Source organism: Callithrix jacchus, chromosome 16 (genome assembly GCF_049354715.1).
Source record: "Callithrix jacchus isolate 240 chromosome 16, calJac240_pri, whole genome shotgun sequence".
NCBI lineage: Eukaryota > Metazoa > Chordata > Mammalia > Primates > Cebidae > Callithrix > Callithrix jacchus.
In genome coordinates this window covers 4,651,832-4,672,445 of record NC_133517.1, presented here as the reverse complement: position 1 = coordinate 4,672,445, position 20,614 = coordinate 4,651,832, and the positions used below count along the sequence as shown (strand labels likewise).

At 38.4% G+C, this 20,614-nt stretch overlaps 1 protein-coding gene across 7 annotated transcripts in view; it reads left to right on the top strand.

Moving 5' to 3' along the window:
- The window catches only part of SNTG1 (syntrophin gamma 1), a 924,527-nt gene that overhangs the window by 73,968 nt on the left and 829,945 nt on the right, over window positions 1-20,614 (top strand). The window lies entirely within an intron of this gene.

Below are 20,614 nucleotides of genomic sequence, written 5' to 3'. Positions count from 1 at the left end.
AATGAGTTAATCTTTTATGTTTTTTAATTATTGTGAAATATTTTTCTGTTCCTTAAAGATGCATGAAAATATTTTGCTTTCAATTAAAAAATTAAATATATTAGAAACAAAACTAACAATCATTGTCCTCTTTGGGCTTCCAGAGTATGTAGACTTTCTAAAAAGTCTTTGTAGTGAAATAAACAGTATTTTAAAAGTTAAATGATGTCTTTAGAATATCTTTACCTTAATTTTATTTTTTGTTGTTGTGGATGTGAATATTATTACTTTTTACAACAAGTCTTTGTTAAAAAATAATAACTAACAGATAATATAATCTATGGAGAAAACAATTACTTTAAAAATAAAACTTGTTGAAAGAAATGAGCATGGTTTTCTGATTGACTTGATTCAATCAAAGTCTCATGCCTCTTTTAAGTTAAAAACACTCTCCTCCTAGTTCCACATGAAATCATTTATAAAAAGAAAAAGTGAATCTATGCCCTGAAGAATTACTCAATGAGTATGTCAGATCCTGCAGTTACAACATGTATGGCACATAAACATTTATAAGTCTCAGTAGTATGCAACTGCTCAAATAGTTGGCATCTGAATGCTTCATTTTGAGAGCTCAAAATATTTTGTGAGTTCAGGTGACCTTGATTTCTTCAGTAAATGTTCTTGCCATTTGGGATCCGTTGGCTATTATGGTAGGCACTGTTCCAAGCTCTGGAAATACTAAAGAAATTCTGATAGCTAATTCTGAGTCTCTTCTAATTTTGAAACTATAACTATATATATCCATTATATATACAGTGTAAAATATTATACATTCGTATACATGTATACATACATAGTGTGTGTAAGTTTATAAATCTGAAATTAATCAGGGTGCTGTGGCTGGTGTTTGTCATCCCAGCTACTCAGGATGCTGAAGCAGAAAACTGTTTGGGTCCAGAAGTTTGAGTTCAAGATCTGCCTGAGCTACGTGGTGAGAGATTATCTCAAACAAACAGAACAAACAAGATCCGTGTGTGTGTAATTATATTCACTTGACCAAGGACCAAGAATGATACCTTAACTTGCACTTACCTTTAAAAAAAATAGATGACTTGGCCTGGCACAGTGGCTCATGCCTGTAACTCCAGCACTTTGGGAGGCCAAGGAGGGCGGATCAAAAGGTCAGGAGTTAGAGACCAGTGTGACCAACATGGTGAAACCCCATTTCTAGTAAAAATACAAAAATTAGCCAGGCATGGTGGCAGATGCCTGTAATTCCAGCTACTCAGGAGGCTGAGGCAGGAGAATCACTTGAACACGGGAGGTTACAGTGAGCCAAGATTGTGCCATTGCACTCCAACGTATGTGGGTGACAGAGCCAGACACCATCTCAAAAATAATAATAATAAATAAATAAATAAATAACGTTACCTGGTCTAGTTTAGATCATCCCTAGTTTTATCTTTAGAAAACGGATCGAATGGATATTTGTCTGTTAACGCTTATGTCCGTGTTTCTTACAATTACGCACAGAAGATGTCGGAATACTTCAGAATTAATTCTAAATCACAAGATGGAAACTATTTAATCCCATACAATTGGGTTGCAAAGTTATTGATTTTTATGCACTGTGTGAACTTTTAACACAGTTTTTTCAAAGGCTCCAGTGCTTGTCTAAGGTTATACCAATGAACCTTCATAAATACAGTTTCCTCTCACCCCTACCCAAATGACGCCTCAGCAAGAGGGGAGTTTATACCACAGTCATTTCATAAAGCCTCATGGTTACACCACAGTTATGCAATGATTTTGATGCTGAACAACTTGTCTTTGATACATCATTATATTATTTGAAAGTCAGCTATAACTGAAAAACGAAACACATTAACAGGAAGTTTCTGATTGATCATTATTAAGAGAGAGTTGTCCATCAAGTAAAAGGTCAGACAATTTGAAGCAAAAATAAAGTATTTGCACATTTTTCAAAATTCAAGTAACAGTTAATGAATTCTTCCTTTTTGCCGTCGTATTAAAGTAAGAAGATAATGTCGCTCTACTGAAAATTTGAAAGTACGTTTCATTTTATTCACGAGAAAGTTCATTCTCAGTGAGATGAATGGGAGGTACTGTTATCCTGTGGCCTTGGTAGGATTTAACTTTCAGGCATGCACCAATTCAGGTTATTACTCTGGGGCACAGTTCTGCCTTGTTCTCTTCCATAGCCACAGTATTTCTTACTATCCATCGTACTAGTTTTCTTTTGTGACATTTTGTCCTTCAAATACTGGATTAAAAATCCTATTTGGAAGGCAGCTCAAATATTTGGCAAGATAGCTCATGCTGTGACCATTTCTTGTTTTTATTATTTCTAAGCAACGTATTTCTGTTGGATTAGATAGGGTCAAATATAAATTATCTCCAATACCAAATGACTTCAGGTATAAAATTTCCCTTAATGTTTTACACCTAAAGGTATAGTTTAAAGTGATCAATTACTTGTAATGTTTTGCCATAAAATCTTATTTAAAAAAAGTAAGTTGCCTCTATAATCTGAAAATCGTAAGCTTCTGTGTCAGAAAGCATTCTGTTCTCGTGGGGTACTTTTTCTTAACTCTGCCTTGCCAATTCCCAGAAGGAAAATTGTCTAAAAGGTGTTTTTGATTGAATTCTAATTAATCAGCTTTTCCTCTGGTGGCCAGAATTAGATTCCTGAGGTACTAAAATGTTATAATAATGAATTGAGAATGAAAGTTTCAGAGGCACAAAGTGATGGTTGAAATATGCTGAACATGGCCTGGTGTGGTGTCTCATGCCTGTAATCCCAGCACTTTGGGAGGCTGAGGAGAGCAGATCACCTGAAGTCAGGAGTTCGAGACCAGTCTGGCCAACATGGTGAAACCCTGTCTCTATTAAAAGTAAAAAAATTAGCCAAGTGTGGTGTTGTGCACCTATAGGTCTAGCTACACAGGAGGCCGAGGCAGGAGAATCACTTGAACCTGGGAGACAGAGGATGCAGTGGGCCAAGGCTGTGCCACTGCACTCCAGCCTGGGCAACAGAGTAAGAATTTGTCTCAAAAAATTTCTTAAAAAAAAAAAAGGTGGGGGGAAGCAACCACAATGTTTATTTTATTTTATTTTATGGAGGTGGGGTCTCACTTTGTCACTTAGGATGGAGTTGTAGTGGCATGATCTCTGGTCACTGCAACCTCCTCCTTCTGAGTAGCTGGGAGTACAGGCACACACCACCACACCAGGGTATTTTTAGTAGAGATGGGGTTTCACCATGTTGGCCAGGTTGGTCTCGAACTCTTGACCTCAGGTGATTTGCTTGTCTCAGCCTTCCAAGTGCTGGGATTGCAGACATGAGGCATCACACCTGGCCTACAATGTTTAACATCTATTAAAATCAATATTGAAATCATAATTCTTATTATCTTTGTAGAGGATATTAATGCTATTAAATTGTGATACCATTTCCTTAATGTAGGTTAGGTTTTTAGTTACAGGTAAAATAGAAATGTTTTTTCTTGTTATTACAATGTGAGGGGTTAATGATTAAAAATAGTTTATATAAACCATATATCCTACAGTATATACAGTAAAATAAGGCTCATAGACGATGTCGATGCAAGTTTTGAAAATCAAATTCACTACTGCAAATAATTCAGCAGAAAGGATGCTGCTTTTCTTCAGTTATTTGGTGACATATTCTCTCATGATAGATCATCCCAACTTTATATGATTGTTTGTTAGACTCTGATTTTATAGCCACCTATTCGCCATTCCTTCCATGATGATAATGATCTCTATTTGAATTAGAAGATCTGATATGACCCTTACATTTTTAAGTATATATTTTTTGTGTATCAAAGATTTCATAGAAGTCTACTTATTAAAAATTCAGATAATTCCGTTTTATAACGAAGACCTATGTGAGATAGACTTTATAGAAAAGCATTAGATTTTTAAAAAATAAGTGAATTAGGATCATTTGCTTTCATTGAAGTGAGCAGTATTTTAGTATTAGTTCTGTTATGTAACATCCCCAGAAGTTTCAAAGCAAATTTGTGCTGATCAGATCTATCGAGGTAAGTTTCTGGCGTTAGTGCAATGTATAAAATAAAAAAGGGAAAAAAGATGTTCAGATCAACAGAAAAACTGCAAGAATCTGAATTTCTTGTCCCAAGCAGAACTGAATATATTTTACCCCAGTTTCCTGATGAAGGATCTCATTGGTTCACCATTCTGCAGATAGTGAAAAGTGTTCTATAGTGTAGTTGAAGCACTCATTATGATCCCCTCTCGTATGACTGGTCTGAATTAGAGTACGATTCTAATTATTAAGTCAATTGTGGTTAAGCTGGCGGTATCACATCAAGCAAATCATTGGGATTGTGCAATATTAATGACTCTTACAATTTCCTGTGTAGCTGCTTTTATCAGAATACGTGTACACAGTACACACTCAGTATAGCCCAGATCAAATAATAAACATTTGGGTGGCCGTAAGCAGTGGTTCACACCTGGTGAAATCAAGCAGACTGCCTGAGCCTAGGAGTTGGAGACAAGCCTGGACAACAACATAAGACCTCATCTCTACAAAAAGTACCCCCCAAAAAGAAATGAGCCTGGTGTTGTAAATGCCTGTCGTCCCAGCTGCTTGGGAGGCAGAGGTGGGAGGATCACATGAACCCAGGAAGTCAAGGGTGCGGTGAGCTGTGATCACACCACTGCACTCCACTTGGGCATCAGAGTGAGACCCTGTCTCAAAATAGATAAACAAGTAAATAAGTACATAAATATAATTAAAAATGGACCAAGAGTCTGAACAGGCTCTCCTCCAAAGGAGGTATGCAAATCAACAATAAACACTTGAAAAAGATGATCAGCATTTTTTCTACCTGTGAATAGTGAATCAAAACCACACAATGTAATGCCACTTTATATACACTAGGATGCTTGTGATGAAAAAGAATGGTAATAGTATGTGTTGATGGGGACATGAAAAAATTGGAGCCCCAATGCAAGGCTTCTGGGATTATAAAATGGGGCCATCTGTGGAAACAGACTGGCCTTTCCTGAAAGTGTTAAACTGATATCGCACAATCTAGGAATTCTACTCCCAGGGATATACCTAAGAGAAATGATGACAGACATCCACACAAAAACGTGTACAGTTATATTCATAATAGCCAAAGGGTAGAAATAACCCAAATAGCCATCAACTTATAAAGGGATAAACAAAATATTGTACATCTCTATAACAGAAGAATATTTGAGAATAAGGAAGAAGAAAGTAATGATACATACCGTATAACTGGGATGAGCCTTGAAAACATTATGCTAAGTGAAATAGTCCAGTTACAAAAGAGCACATATGTTATGATTCCATTTATATATACCGTCCAGAATAGGCAAATCCATAGAGACAGAAAGTAGGCTCGTGGTTGCCAGCATATGGGGGAGGGAATAAGGATATGAACGCCAGTGGGTACTATGCTTCTCTATGGGTATGATGGCATAGTCTAAATTAGATAGGGGTGATGTCCGCACAACTGTATAAATACTACAAATCCCCAGCGCTTTGGGAGGCCGAGGCGGGTGGATCACAAGGTCAAGAGATCGAGACCATCCTGGTCAACATGGTGAGACCCCGTCTCTACTAAAAATACAAAAAATTAGCTGGGCATGGTGGTGCGTGCCAGTAATCCCAGCTACTCAGGAGGCTGAGGCAGGAGAATTGCCTGAACCCAGGAGGTGGAGGTTGTGGTGAGCTGGGATAGCGCCATTGCACTCCAGCCTGGGTAACAAGAGTGAAACTCCATCTCAAAAACAAAACAAAACAAAACAAAACAAAAAACTACAAACCAATGAATTTTGTCATTTAAGTTGGTAAATATTATGGTATATAAATTTCATCCCATTAAAGCTTTTAAAAAATCTTCCATAATTTCTCCTCCTGAGCTCTCACCAGACCACACTGTTTCCACGCCTCCCTCACAACGAGCCTCCCTTCGCAGGCGCAGAACTGGAGCACACTGGAAACTCATACATATGTGACCCGTATTCTTGGAGCTACATACTGTAGATTTGTAAATAGGAAGAGACCTTCCAAATGACATTATATTGTACTGTAATAAGTTTCAGAATAAGAATGTAAGAAATAAAAATATTCAGAAATGGTAGCATATTGTAGAAAAGGTCAAAGTGTGTGGGAGAAAAAGGTAAGAGAGTTGCAGATAAGCAAGGATTACAGGGTCTGTGCCTCCGTTTGTAGCATGCCCATCACCGGGCACTGACTTTTGGCAATTTTGCATATTAGAAGTTCACTATACATATTAGGATTTGATGTATTTCTTAAATTTGGGGAAGATTTTCTGTTTCAGCTATAGTTTGGAAACTGCTGTTTTATTACATAGAATTTTCTACATAGATTTCCACACTTGATTTGAAGCAAGTTAACTTTTCTTTTATCCGAGACACTTCATGGTGAAGTAAATCTTGGTGGGGATAAGCCTCACATGCACTCAGAGAGCCTCAGCAACCTTGCTTCGTGGAAACAAACTCCCACACATCTGCACTGACAAATGGGTAGTGTTGGGAGAAACTTAACTTGCCTTTTATGATAGTGCCTACCATCAGCAGAAAGGGGGAATTCTAAGCAGTATGTATGCTTTTCCTGATTAAAACGCTTTGCCATCGCTGTATGGGTGAAAGCGGGTTTCATTTAGTAACCCACTTCTTGAAAACAATTACGTTTTATGTATTGCTTTAAGTATTAATTTACAGACATAGTTTAAAGTATAATGCCAAAAATTCATTCTTAGTAAAGTGCTCAACATACTGCCATCACCTTCATTCGAACGTTGCTGGTGATGATCATAGTGATTCTGCATTTGCTCACTTTCTTGGCTAGAGATTAAATACATAGAGATATTGGAAAGTTGAAAGAAAAGTATTATTCTGCAAAACTATGCAATTCATAAATGCCATTTACATACTCTAAATCTTTCTTTTTGTGGAAAAAACACTAGTCATTGCATGCATACTTATATGTATATATGTATGAAATGAAAATTATCTTGAAGAACATCAAGGAGGATGATACCTAAGTGTTTTTTTCATCCAAAAGGTGAGAATAAGACTTTTTTCTTTTTTTTTGTCCCCCAAGTGCATGCAAGTACTGGCATGCCTGAAGCCCAGAGGGGGACTGGGCCAAAGGCAGGAAGCCAGGCAGGAGGGGGACACTTTACAAGGTTCTCTAAGTATGACTCTTTGACACTCTCTCTATTTATATTTTTTTCCATAATGCCTTTTATTTAAAAATTTTTCTTCCTCCATTGTAAATTTTTCTGAGTTTTATTATTGTCATTGTTTAATTTTATTTTACTTGAAGTTCTGCGATACATGTGCAAAATGTGCAGGTTTGTTACCTATGTATACATGTACCTTGGTGGTTTGCTGCACCTATCAACCCATCCTCTAGGTTTTAAACCCCACATGCATTAAGTATTTGTCCTAATGCTCTCCCTCCCTTAGCCCTTCACCCCCCTACAGGCCCGGTGTGTGATATTCTGCTCCCTGTGTCTGTGTGTTCTCATTGTTCAACTCCCACTTATGAGTGAGAGTATGCAGTATTTGGTTTTCTGTTCCTGTGTTAGTTTGCCAAGAATGATAGCTTCCAGCTTCATCCATGTTCCTGCAAAGGATATTAACTCATTTTTTATGGCTGCATAGTATTCTGTGGTATATATGTCACATTTTCTTTATCCAGTTTATTATTAATGGGCATTGGGTTGGTTCCAAGTCTCTGTTATTGTATTCTCTGGGCATTATGTTGAAGATGGGTGTTGATTACTGAATGAATAAAACATGAGAATTATTATATTCCTGTTGAAAATACCTTTGAATTCTTATGCATGGAAACATGTGGGGAAACTTTTCTTTCTCTTAAATCTTTTCTACCCTACCTTTAGCCCTCCAGTCCCTCAGGACATCCATCATACAGTCTCTAGTTTGTTGAATTTTCCTACATGCCTTTTCAGTGTTTTTAAATTGCGACAGAAGTATATGTACACATCTGTGTGTAACTATATGTGTGTGTGTGTATATATATATATATATATATATATATATATATATATACAAAGTAAGTTTTATATAGGTATATAAAAAGTACATACCTATATGTATGCCTTATATACCTATATAGGTATATAAGTTTTATATATGTACAGGTATATAGGTATACATAAGATATATATATATATAGATAGATAGATAGATAGATAGATAGATAGATATAGATATATTCACCCATATAGATATATAAGGTATACCTATATATATTCTCTATATAGGTATATAAGGTATATATATATATATATATATGTATATATATGTATCTATACCTATATAGCTATATAACATATATGTAGGTATGTATATGTATACCTATATAGGTATATATACCTATATATAGGTGTATATATAGATATATATACATATATATACCTTGTATAGGTATATAGGTATATAAGTTAGACTTTTATACTTATAAAACTTATTTTCTGTAGTATAATATGCTTTGTCTTAGTATAATTGAGACATGAAAAAGCAAATTCTTCTTTCGTATTATCCACCTGATACTGAGTATTACATTCAAGATCATTATTCTTATAAAGGAACATTATAAAGGGCTATGTACCGAATTGGAGTAATCCAAGAAATATGGATTCATAGCTAAAAGAATGGTTAATACAGCTTTTGAATACAGCTACTCGTTTTTTTCCTCTCAATCTTAGAAACATCTTTATGTAATGAGATGAAAGATGACAATATTTTATGGAGGACATGTCAGAAACATAATAAGACACTGAATGAGCTAAAGGGGACCTCCAAGGCAGGGAATTAAAGATAATGGCCACTTTTTCATTTCATTTAGAATCATCCCAGATCTTAAAATGTGGTAAAGGACACTTTTTATTTCAATGTCCTCGTGGGTCTTACAATTAATAGGATGTAAGTGCTAGGAAAAAAATGTAGTAATTGCATAGCCAAATCACCTCATAAGTGAGATAAAAATGTTGAGGTCCAGTGGTAAGATGATGTGAGCTTGGGTCTTTCTTTTAACATGTGTGAATCCACAGATGGTGAAAGACTAATGGAAATGAAGATGACAATGTAATAAAGGAAGAAATAATCAGCTCACAGGTTTCAACTTTTCTGGAGTGAATATGACCCTGAACTCCGGTGAAGAGCTCGGCATTGAGACTGGCAAGGCCGCTCAACAGAGTGTGAATTAGAAGGTGAAGAAAGAAAGGGCAGATGCAGCTATAGGAGTAATATTTGCTGGAGTTTAAATTAATGTTGATGTTATTTTCAGGTGGCTTTTTAAATGAAAAATACAAAATAAGGCTCTTTGCTGAAAATAAATCAGGTGGCCCGAGAGTTATGTCTGCGAAGAATAGAGAAATTGTTCTCCATTCTTGTCTACTGAGGAGAACTGGAGAGAATCCCGACACAGAAGGATTAGTGGGAAGAGCGGAGAACCCAGCGGAGTCTGGCATCCACATGGCAGACTCACCCATGGATGCATTTGTTTAATTTTTCTCCAACAGCGTTCCGCAGTTCAGGGTTTCTGCAAAGCCTGCAGAGAAGTTGGGTTCATTCAGGTGAGGGTCCCACACACAAAGTATCAGGTCAATGCAAAAGAAGAAGACTACAGTGAAAACGTTCAGGACATTGACAAAATAGACATTGGAATCTCCGCTCAGTAGAGAATGAGAATCAGCTGCAGAGGAGCACACCCTCTGCTCACCCTCCATGCCTCATGCTCGGTCACGGCTCATTGCCTTGTCAATAAATCCTCATTTTTCTCCGTCACCTGAATACCATTTATTCAGGTTTTTATTAGTTGATCGTGAAGTTACTCTTATGCCCTAGGTTTTTTTCTTTTTTACGCCTATGCATTAATCCCTTTAAACATAAAAATTGGGTATGTTTTTATGAATCTATAACTTCAGGCTGAAAGCCAGGGAGTAGAACTAGAAGGAAAAACTGCAAGTGGAACTCTCGATTTTACAGAAAATATGCCCTCACCTAGAGCACAGCTGGCCTATGTGGTACAGCCTATTGCTCCCAGGCTGCAAACCCACGCAGCATGCTACTGTCCTCCGCAATTGTAATAGCATGGTAAGCGCTTGTGTATCTGCACATACACACACACAGCTAAAGAACAGCAAATATACAGTATGTAAGGCCAGTAATGGTGCATCTGTATTGGGCACTTCCCATAAATGAGGCTTGCAAGATTGGCCTTGCTCCGGGTCAGTGAGTGACTGGTGACTGCGTGTGAAGGCCTATGACTTTGCTTATTGTACGTTGCTGTAGACTATAAACACTGGACAGCTAGGCTAGACTAAATTTATAAAACATGGTTTTCCTTCCTCAGTAATCAACCTTAGCCCACTGTAATTTTTTTACTTCATCTCTTTGACTCTGTAATAACAATGCTTAAAACACAAACACATTACAAAACTGAATAACATACATATTTAAGATTCTTACTATACTATGAGTTTGTATTTTATTTTTAATAGTTTTCTTCACTACTTAAGCATTTTGTTAAAAACTAAGACACAACCGCACAGTGTCCTGGGCACACACAGGGTCAGGATCATCAATGTCACTGTCTCTACCTCCACATCTTGTCCCCCTGGAAAATCCTCCCGGGCAATAACAGGCCTGGAGCTGTCATCTCCTGTGATAACGATGCCTTCATCTGGAGGCCTCCTGAAGGACCTAACTGAGGCTATTTTACAGATACCTTTTTTTTTTTGATATGTAGAAGGAGTAATGACGAATGATGATAAAAATTGTATTATGGTAACTACGTAAACCAGTAGCATAGTCATTTATTATCATTACCAGTACTACGTGCTGGGTAACCGTGCATGCAGACATTTATAGACAGGCAGCACAGTGGGTCTGTCTCCATTTCACTCACGTAATGCATTGCCAGACGCTGTGATGGCTACCCTGTCACCAGGCTAATGAAAGTGTTCAACCCTTTTATACTCCTACAGAACCACTGTCATAGATGGTGTGTTTTTAACCAAACCATCATGGGGTGCATGACGGTAAATTCAGTTCAACGTAGGTCCTTGGATGTCTAAAAAGAATACTGAAGTGAAAATGTCCAAACCTAATTCTTGATTTTTCCTCTCAAAAGTGTTCCCCTTTTTAATTATTGTTTTTAAATGTTTTATTATTCTTTAAGTTCTGGGGTACATCTGCAGAATGTGCAGGTTTGTTGCATAGGTACACAAGTGCCTCGGGTTTGCTGCATCCATCCCCCCGTCATCTACATTAGGTATTTCTCCTAATGTTAACCTTCCCCAATTCCCCACCCACTACTATTCCCCCCCAGACCCCCATTCCCCAACAAGCCCTGGTGTATGATGTTCCCCTCCCCGTGTCCATGTGTTCTCATTTTTCAACACCCTCTTATGAATGAGAACATGGAATGTTTGGTTTTCTGTCCTTGTGTCAGTTTGCTGAGAATGATGGTTTCCAGATTCATTCACGGCCCTGCAAAGAACATGAACTCATCCTTTTTTATGGCTGCATAGTATTCCATGTTGTAGATGTGCCATATTTTCTTTATCCAGTCTATCATTGATGGATAATTGGGTTGGTTCCAAGTCTTTGCCATTGTAAACAGTGCTGCAATAAACATATGTGTGCATGTGTTTTTATAACTGAATGTTTTATAATCCTTTGGGTATCCGCCAGTTAGAATGAGGATCATTAAAAAAACAGGAGACAACAGATGCTGGAGAGGGTGTGGAGAATTAGAAACACATTTACACTCTTGGTGGGAGTATAAATTAGTTCAACCATTGGAAAGACAGGGTCGCGATTTCTCAAGGACCTAGAAATAGAAATTCCATTTGACCCAGCAATCCCATGACTGGGTATATACCCACTTTTCTTTAATGGTGCCCAGTTTTACAGTGGCTGAAGTCAAAATCCTTCTTCTCTTTTTCTCCCTCTGCATTTACATCATTAGGAGTGTAGCTCATCGTCTCGTCACCTCCCTGCTTCAGTCTCCTCTAAGCAGCCCGGATGAGCAGAGTCTTCTTCCTAGAAGCAGAGTGTTTCTTTGTCTGTCGTTACTCACTCTCCTCCAGTCTGTTATTGACACAACATATTGTTATAATAAAGTTATTATAATAATTGACCTTGTTATAATAAAGTCAATTCGAGTCTGAGGAGTATCTCTCAGTGACGTCCATCTCAGTCTCCATGGCCTGCGCTGAGTCTGACCATTCATTCCTGTTCTTTTTGAACATTCTCTGGACCTGCCTGGGCTTCTTTATACAGCGCTTTGCACCTGTTGTTCCATGTGCCAGAACACTCTGTCCCTAATGTCTGCATGGCTCTCCCCGTCGCTTCCTGGGGCTTTGCTCCCACCTCACCTTTACTGCCAGACCCCTTTCCTGAATCGAGGGCTCGGCTCTCCCACCAAGCTAGTGCTTCCTGTTTCCACCTTCTGCTTTATTTTCTTCTGTGGTACTTGCCATTAAAGGACCTTGAAATAGAAATTCCATTTGACCCAGCAATCTCATTACTGGGTATATGTACCCAAAGGATCTAAATTGTTCTATTATAAGAACACATGTACACGTATGTTCACTGTGGCAGTGTTTACAGTAGCAAAGACCTGGAACCAACTGAAATGCCTATTGATGATAGACTGAACAAAAAAAAACTTGGCACATATACACCATGGAATACTATGCAGCCATCAAAAATGAGTTCGTGTCCTTTGTAGGGACATGGATGAACCTGGAAACCATCATTCTCAGAAAACTGACACAAGAACAGAAAATCAAACACTTTATGTTCTCACTCATAGGCGGGTGTTGAACAATGAGAACACATGGACACAGGAAGGAGAGCATCATATACTGGGAAGTGTTGGGGGGACAAGGGAGGGACAGTGGTGCAGAGGTGGGGAGGTTGGGAAGGGATAACATGGGGAGAAATGCCAGATGTGGGTGACAGGGGGATGGAGGCAGCAAACCACATTGCCATGTATGTACCTATGCAACAATCCTGCATGATCTGCACGTGTACCTGAGAACCTAAAGTACTATATATATATGTATTGCCTTGGTTCATTTGCCTCTGCCAGCTAGAATGGAAGCTCTTTTTCGTAACTACAAGGATTTTTTGTCCCCTCTGTTTTGTTTCCTGTTGTATTCCCAGCGCCTCGATCAGTTTCGGGCTTAATACATATTGTTGAATTGAGTAATTGTATCTGGAATTGACTTGCAATCCTTCACTACATGACAAATACATCCTCAGTTTGGTAAGGCCAAGAGAAAATCTGTTCATTCATTTAACTTTCTTCTTTCACTGAGTGCTGACCATGGTCACCAGCACCGTGCCAAGCTGGTCCAGATGGCGTCTTTTCATAGTGCAGGTTCCATGATCTGCCTCTGTGTTTTCTCCTTGTCATTGTGTTGAAATGATTGCTTATTTCCAGGCTTTTAATATTCATATCAAACACATTTTCATCTCTTTCTGACTGACATTATTCCAGTTCAGATTTTAAGCAGAAGTATCATCTAGTATATTTCTAAAAATCAATCAATCACTATTCCTCTGAGTTTTAAAATCCCAAAATGCTAGAAAGGCCCGTGCGCACTTTTCAAACTCCTGCTCCTTTGAGTTGCTGTGGAATGAGTCTTATTTGTCTTATGTCATGCTTTACTTATCTTTTTCTTTTTCTCTACTCCCCTTTCAGCTTCTTTGTACAGTGTAAAAGGTGTTTAGAGCCCTACGTTTTTGTAAAAAGAATTAAACTTCAGTGTATAACCTGACTTAAGAATTGCTTACTTATGGTGCAAATGTCACGGACTCTATGCTGCGTCTCATAAGCAGTATCAAATACTCTCCTTGGCTTCAGTAATTCAAGCTGTTACGCTCTCTTGCCCCTAAATGTCACATAAATGTATGAGAAATGTATTTGTGCTTTACAAATATAGTCAGAAATAACTGCTGCCTGCTAGTTACTTAATGTGCTTCCTTCCCTTCTTGCTACTCTCCTATAGATCTGGACAAGGGGTTATCCTTTATGTCAGTGGCAGACAAATTTGTTTATTTTAGGAGAGCGAGTGCAACGGTTTCACCATATCTGAACTCGTGGCCTTTTGAAAGCATCAGAGCACATTTGCCAAGAGATACAGTTGCCAAAGCCTTTCTTTTGCCTTCAATTTTCTTTCCAGAAACTTACGTTAAAGATAAACAAAGCAGGGCACCAGCCGACATGGTAAGGACAGATTTTAATCAGTCATATGCCACTGCGGTGGGGAAAAAAGTCCAGCAGGAGCCGAATTCCGTGACTTGTGCAGAAGTGACTGGGTGCTGCTGCAGAACAGGTGAGTGGGGCGTGGGTGCGCAGGGGCTTAGTAGTCAGAGCACTGGAGAATTGCAGAAAGCAGGAACAAGACTCTGGTCCGTGAGAAACGTATCTAGGTTTTTAAATTGGTGCTTACTGAAACTGGGCTTCCACCCTGGCGCAGAGACTGAGACGAGAGTCCTGTCTTCAGGTGTCCGCTGAAACAAACAGTAAACTCTTTGTGCTGCCTTGAGTGTTCTCAGGCAGGCACTTTAAGGGGGCTATGGTCAGCCTAGGAAGGTGGCCTTCAGCTGTCAGAAGCGATATTAGTGCTTATTCAAGTGTTTATAGGACAAGATTGAGACCTGGTCAAAGGGGGCCCACAGGATCCGGGCTGGAGTTCCTGGGTTCAAGCAATTCTCCTGCCTCAGCCTCCTGAGTAGCTGGGATTACAGGCACGTGCCACCATGCCCAGCTAATTTTTGTATTTTTAGTAGAGACGGGGTTTCACCATGTTGACCAGGGTGGTCTCGATCTGTTGACCTCGTGATCCACCCGCCTCGGCCTCCCAAAGTGCTGGGATTACAGGCGTGAGCCACCGTGCCCGGCTGTGGGAATTCTTTAAAAGGTCCAACTCCAAATATTTTCCTCTTTCTTCAGCTACAGGGCCACATGCTTTCATTTAGCCATGGGCATAGTCCACCGTATTTTCTTCTTTCTGATTTTTCTTAATCCGTGTTGTCTTCACAACTACATTGTGATTTTCTAGAAGAAAAGAATGATATCTCTTATTTCTATGTACACAGAAAACAATGATTTGAAAAACAATATTGCCTATTTTTCTGTGAGGCGATTTATATATTTTCAGTAATAAAAGTGCAATATTTTATAAATAGTCATTTAAGTTCGACAATAAAAATCATAGAATTTATTATCTTATTACTCTTATTTTTCTCTACTTTGGAAAGAAATATCAAACTGTATTGGGAGGACGACTTGCTTTTTCTGTTTGTTTGCAGTGAGTTTTGCTCAGGTTTCAATTCTTAAGTTTATTTAAGAGATGACACGCAATGCCTCCTCCAAATTAGGTTGATTTGAATGTTGTGTAATGACAGACTAAAAGTTACCCAACGACTATATAACTCAGCAATTTCATTACACGTATATACCCAAGGGGAATAAAAACACATGCCCATACAAAAACACATAAGAAATGTGAATAGCAGCAGTGTTTGTAACAGTCAAAATATAGAACAAACCAATGTCCATCCACAGATACAGCGATAAATACACCGTAGTTCCGCACGGCAGAGATTATACAGGTGTGAGAAGGGAAACGTACTGATACATGCTACACCCTAGAAATAAACCCTGACAACGTTTTGCTAAGTGAAAGAAGCAAGTTATGAAATCACACATATTATATAATTCCACTTATTGAAGTGTCAAGAACGGGCAAATCTATAAAGACAGAATGTAGATTCGCGGTGGTGAGAAGCTGGTGAGATGAGAGAAAAACAGTTTTATCTATAGGGTACAAGTATTTTTCTTGGGAATTAGTTTGTGGTGATTGTTGTACAACATTATGAATGTATTAAAAGCCACTGAGTTGTTCACTTAAAAGGTGAATTTGATGATATATAAACTATCTCAATAGAACTATTAGATAAAAACATAATGGCATTTTATATTTGTTTAAAATAAAGTGCAAGGATGATATTTATTCTCTTCATTTAAAATAAAAGTAAGATTTGTAACTGTCAGTGCTTTTTTTGACAAGCAATTACAGTGGTCTATGTGAAAAACAGAGGCCTTAGAAAAATCTCCATGGAAACATGGAAACAATATCACTTTTAATTAAGTTCTTGAACTGAAAACATCCTACTTTATTTAATTTAAAAGATTAATTTAAATTTAAGAATAAATAGCAAGGCATTGCAAATGTTGATGTGATTATGGAACTTTTTTGTCTTACTTTAATTAAAAAGCAAGATTACAGTGTGAAATTTACTTTTTCCCTAAAAAACCTTTTAGAAGAAAACTGCATTTAGAGGATAGACATTATTTCTGTTGTCATTACTTGATATTTACTTTTTGTTCCCTCAGGAGTAGCTGCCCTATTATATATTAAAATAATGTATTAATGCCTCTAGGGGGAATAAAAATGATTTGGTCATTTTGTTTCTGGAAAATGCCCAGATGAAAACTGTTTGCTCACTTGGCGTGATCGGTTAGAATTAAGTGACCTTCCAAGTGTCTCTCTCTCCTGTTCCCTGGAGACTGGTACTGACCCCGAACAATCTGGAGGAAGTGAATTGCATTGTGATTGACCTAGGGTTATTGTTCTAGTTAAAAGAATTTGCCAGTGATCCAAAGTTGTATTCAGACTTTTACGCAATCCTGTTGTGATCATCAGGATCACAACTTGCAAAGGGTGCAGAGTATGACCGTGGTGAATAGATGCTACTCATGTACATATTGAGATCAGAGAAAGCCAATATGCATGTCATCCTAAGGCCATCATCCAGTGTCCTTGGGCCCAAGTGATATGCACCTGCCATTAATCTTTATCATTTTGTAAAGATTTAGTATGAAGACATACAGAACCCTTTAGCATAACCACCTCACATAGTTGTAATAACGAATATAAAACTACTTACATTTCATGCCCTCTTCTGTCCCAGAGATGTTCAATCCACGTTACTCCAACTCACTTCACATAATTAAGGATCATTGAGCTTTACATATGTTTATTCGGGAATTCCTAGTTAATTTGTAAAATATGATCACTTTAAACTTTTATAACAAAAGCTGTCAGTTTCCCAAAGCTCAGTAGGAGAAAGAGGACAATGGTAAGTCCTTGTTGCTGGGCATTAAGTTTTTTCCAGAATCTGGAGGCTCCTCACCTAATGCAACTCTGCACCCAGCATTGTGCTTGCTCAACCCAAACCTCGTTCTCCTTCGCTCAGCAACTTCCCACACCCGCTTTGCCATTTTACCCTTGCTGAGGCTGACTCCATCTCCCCCATAGAAAAAGAAAAATTGCTTCAGCAGCTTGCATCCACTGACAGCATTTGCTGTTGTAGTGATTGGCACGTGACCCAATGTGGTTCAACAATTTCTATGCTGGGATTTCTGGAGCCGTTGGAGAAAGAAGTAAAATTCCTTTGTTTCCTGAAATAACTTCCAGAAGAAATCCTCTACCCATTGAAAGAGAAGAAGCACGAGGTAGCCCTATGTCTACTTAGAACTAAAAGGGCAACCGGCATTAGAAGTAACCCGATGTAGCCGGGCGTGGTGGCTCAGGCCTGTAATCCCAGCACTTTGGGAGGCCGAGGCGGGTGGATCACGACGTCAAGAGATCGAGACCGTCCTGGTCAACATGGTGAAACCCCGTCTCTACTAAAAAGACAAAAAATTAGCTGGGCATGGTGGCACGTGCCTGTAATCCCAGCTACTCAGGAGGCTGAGGCAGGAGAATTGACTGAACCCAGGAGGCGGAGGTTGCGGTGAGCCGAGATCGCACCATTGCACTCCAGCCTGGGTAACAAGAGCGAAACTCCGTCTCAAAAAAAAAAAAAAAAAAAAAAAAGGAACCCGATGTCACACAGACCAAAGCAGAGAGAATGAACAAAGTTAGTCTTTGTGAGGTTACTGCACTGCTCAATCAATCAAACAGTCTATGAAACTTTCCTGACTGTTGATTTCCACTGTTAAGCCAATAAATGCCCTTTATTGCATGAGCTAGATATATTGTCTCTTTGTTGTTTCTATACGTAGAATAAAATACTGGAAAAAGTCATATATGTTTTTGTATTGTTTTTGTTACTAGCATTTATGAAAAATACAGACTAATAAAGATCTAAAATCTATTATTTGACACTGTAAATGATAAAGCATATGTAAAGAAGAAATATACGTTCTAAACTAGAAAACTGAAAACATAGGGCATGACAGACGTATTATCAGGAGTCTTACTTAGACGAATACAAAATATTATTTTATTTTTCAAAATGCAGAAAATTTTAAAGATAATAAATATAAACCATCTTTAGAGAAAGATTATTTACCTTTAAATCTATACTTCTTAAATAAATTCAGTTTTCCTATTATGTTCCTCATAGTGTAAAAAGAACAGTAGAGATTATTTCAATACAGCGACATTATCTACAAGTATTGCTGCAAGAATAAATATAATTGATCATGTAGCTGTGTATTTTGATATGGTATGTATTTGTTAAATAGAATTCGAATAGAATTTTATTGAAACTAAACTAAAAATGTGCAATAAGGGATGCTGTATACATACAAATACATAATTACATTCACCTTACTGCATTATTTTGAACTACAGTGAAATGCTGATTTACATATACAGATCCTCGGTTCAGATAGTACAGGATAAATAGTTGAAATTCAGATAGAAAACACTCTATGTGACAGAATTAGATTTGCTGATGTGAATATTGGCTATTTTGTGACTGTGTAAAAGGTCACTGAGGCTATACTGACCATTTTTTCAGTATTTTTCTGTCTACGGTTCCACTAGGTCAGTTCTGTAGCTTGCTGTATTTATTTATGTTACTTTACTTTTCATTCCCATTAGTTGCACTTTTTGAAAACTTCTCTTCCTATATTAAAATTTTCTATTTTTTCATTTGTTTTCAAGAGAATTTCAAATTGCTGTTGAAACATTTTTTGTATGATGATTGCTTTAAATTCTTGTCAGATAATTGCAATTAGTGATTTGTTTAATTGTTGGTGTTCTGTTATTGTCCTTCATCTTTCAAGTTGTGATCTTCCTGGTTCTCAGTATAACACATACTTTTTAATTGTATTCTGTCTTTGGCTAATTACGTTTCAAGACTGGGTACTACTTAAGATTTTTTAACAGAGGGCATTTCCCTCGTTTGGATTTACCGCACAGATCCTGGCCTAGTTTTATAGACTGACTGTCTGGCTCTATTAGTTGTGCCATTTTTGAGCCTGTATGGTACTATTTATTCTGAATGGTTTATCTTGTGCCAATGGGGCTTCCATTGGTCCCTGCTGTTGCTTCTTTGGGTGGGCAGAAGAAGCTATGCAGGCCAGGTTGCCGGTGTCTTTCCTAAGGGATCTTTTGTCCTGTGGTGACTAACAGCATTTCCATCCCAGCACCTGTGAAGGGCTGTGCCCGCCTGTGAAAAAAGTGGGATGATAAGGAGCACCTCTCAGGTAGCTCCTGGGGTCAAGGTCACCTTTGCAGGTGCTTCTCACAGTGTGATATCCCTGGCTAGGGAAGGCGAGTCCCAGGCCCTGGGGGACTAAGTGGCTTCCCAGGCTGAGCATTTTTAGTAGCAGTTGCCCCTGCTGCTGTCCCTGGTAAATGGAATCACTCAGTGGGAGAAGAAGGAGTCCCAGGCCAGGGAAGAAGAGCACCACTGCAGCCATAGGGCTTCTGATCAGTCCCCTCCACTGGTTTGCCCCAGCTTGCTTGGTATGGTGGAACTCTGTTTCCACACAGGTGTGGTTTGAGACTAGCTGGTCTTCCCTCTGTGAGGCTGGGGGTCAGGAAATGTTGGGCTTGGATGTCTTTCCACTGTTGCATGAGATAATAATATGACATCCTACTTCTGGGCTGCTCCTCCAGTCCTGGCCCCTACCCAGTTTCCTTTCTCTTTGAACCTATCAGAGCTCTGCTCTGGCTGTCTTTCACATTTTTCTCCAAGAGGCCTATCTTTGAGCTTGTGGGGAGAAGGAGGGAGAGATAGTTTCCACCATATCGTCTGGACTAGAAATCTCTCTTTTATTTTAAAATGGCCATTTTTCTTACCCTTCAGCGATACTTTATTAACTGGAAGGGAAAATAAATTAGCAAGATGTAGAGATGCAATGAGCTGAGAGTTTATTAGACAAATTTTAAAGGTGAGAAAGGTAAAACCCCATATAATTTAGTTGTATGCTTTGGCTTCAGATATGCTATGTGACAGGTCATGAGTGATTCCTGAATGATGAGATTCCGTAGGATTTCAGAGAAGAGTCACAGTGAGCTGGAAAGTGTGGGGAGATGTCTTTGAAGCGAGCTGCAGCGTCCGTCCTTGGGAATGAATTTGGTGGAATAGAGAACATATCAATCCATTTCACACTGCTATAAAGAACTACCTGAAACTCAATAATTTATTTTAAAATGAAGTTTAATCGACTCACAGTTCTGCATGGCCGGGGAGGCCTCAGGAAACTTGCAAT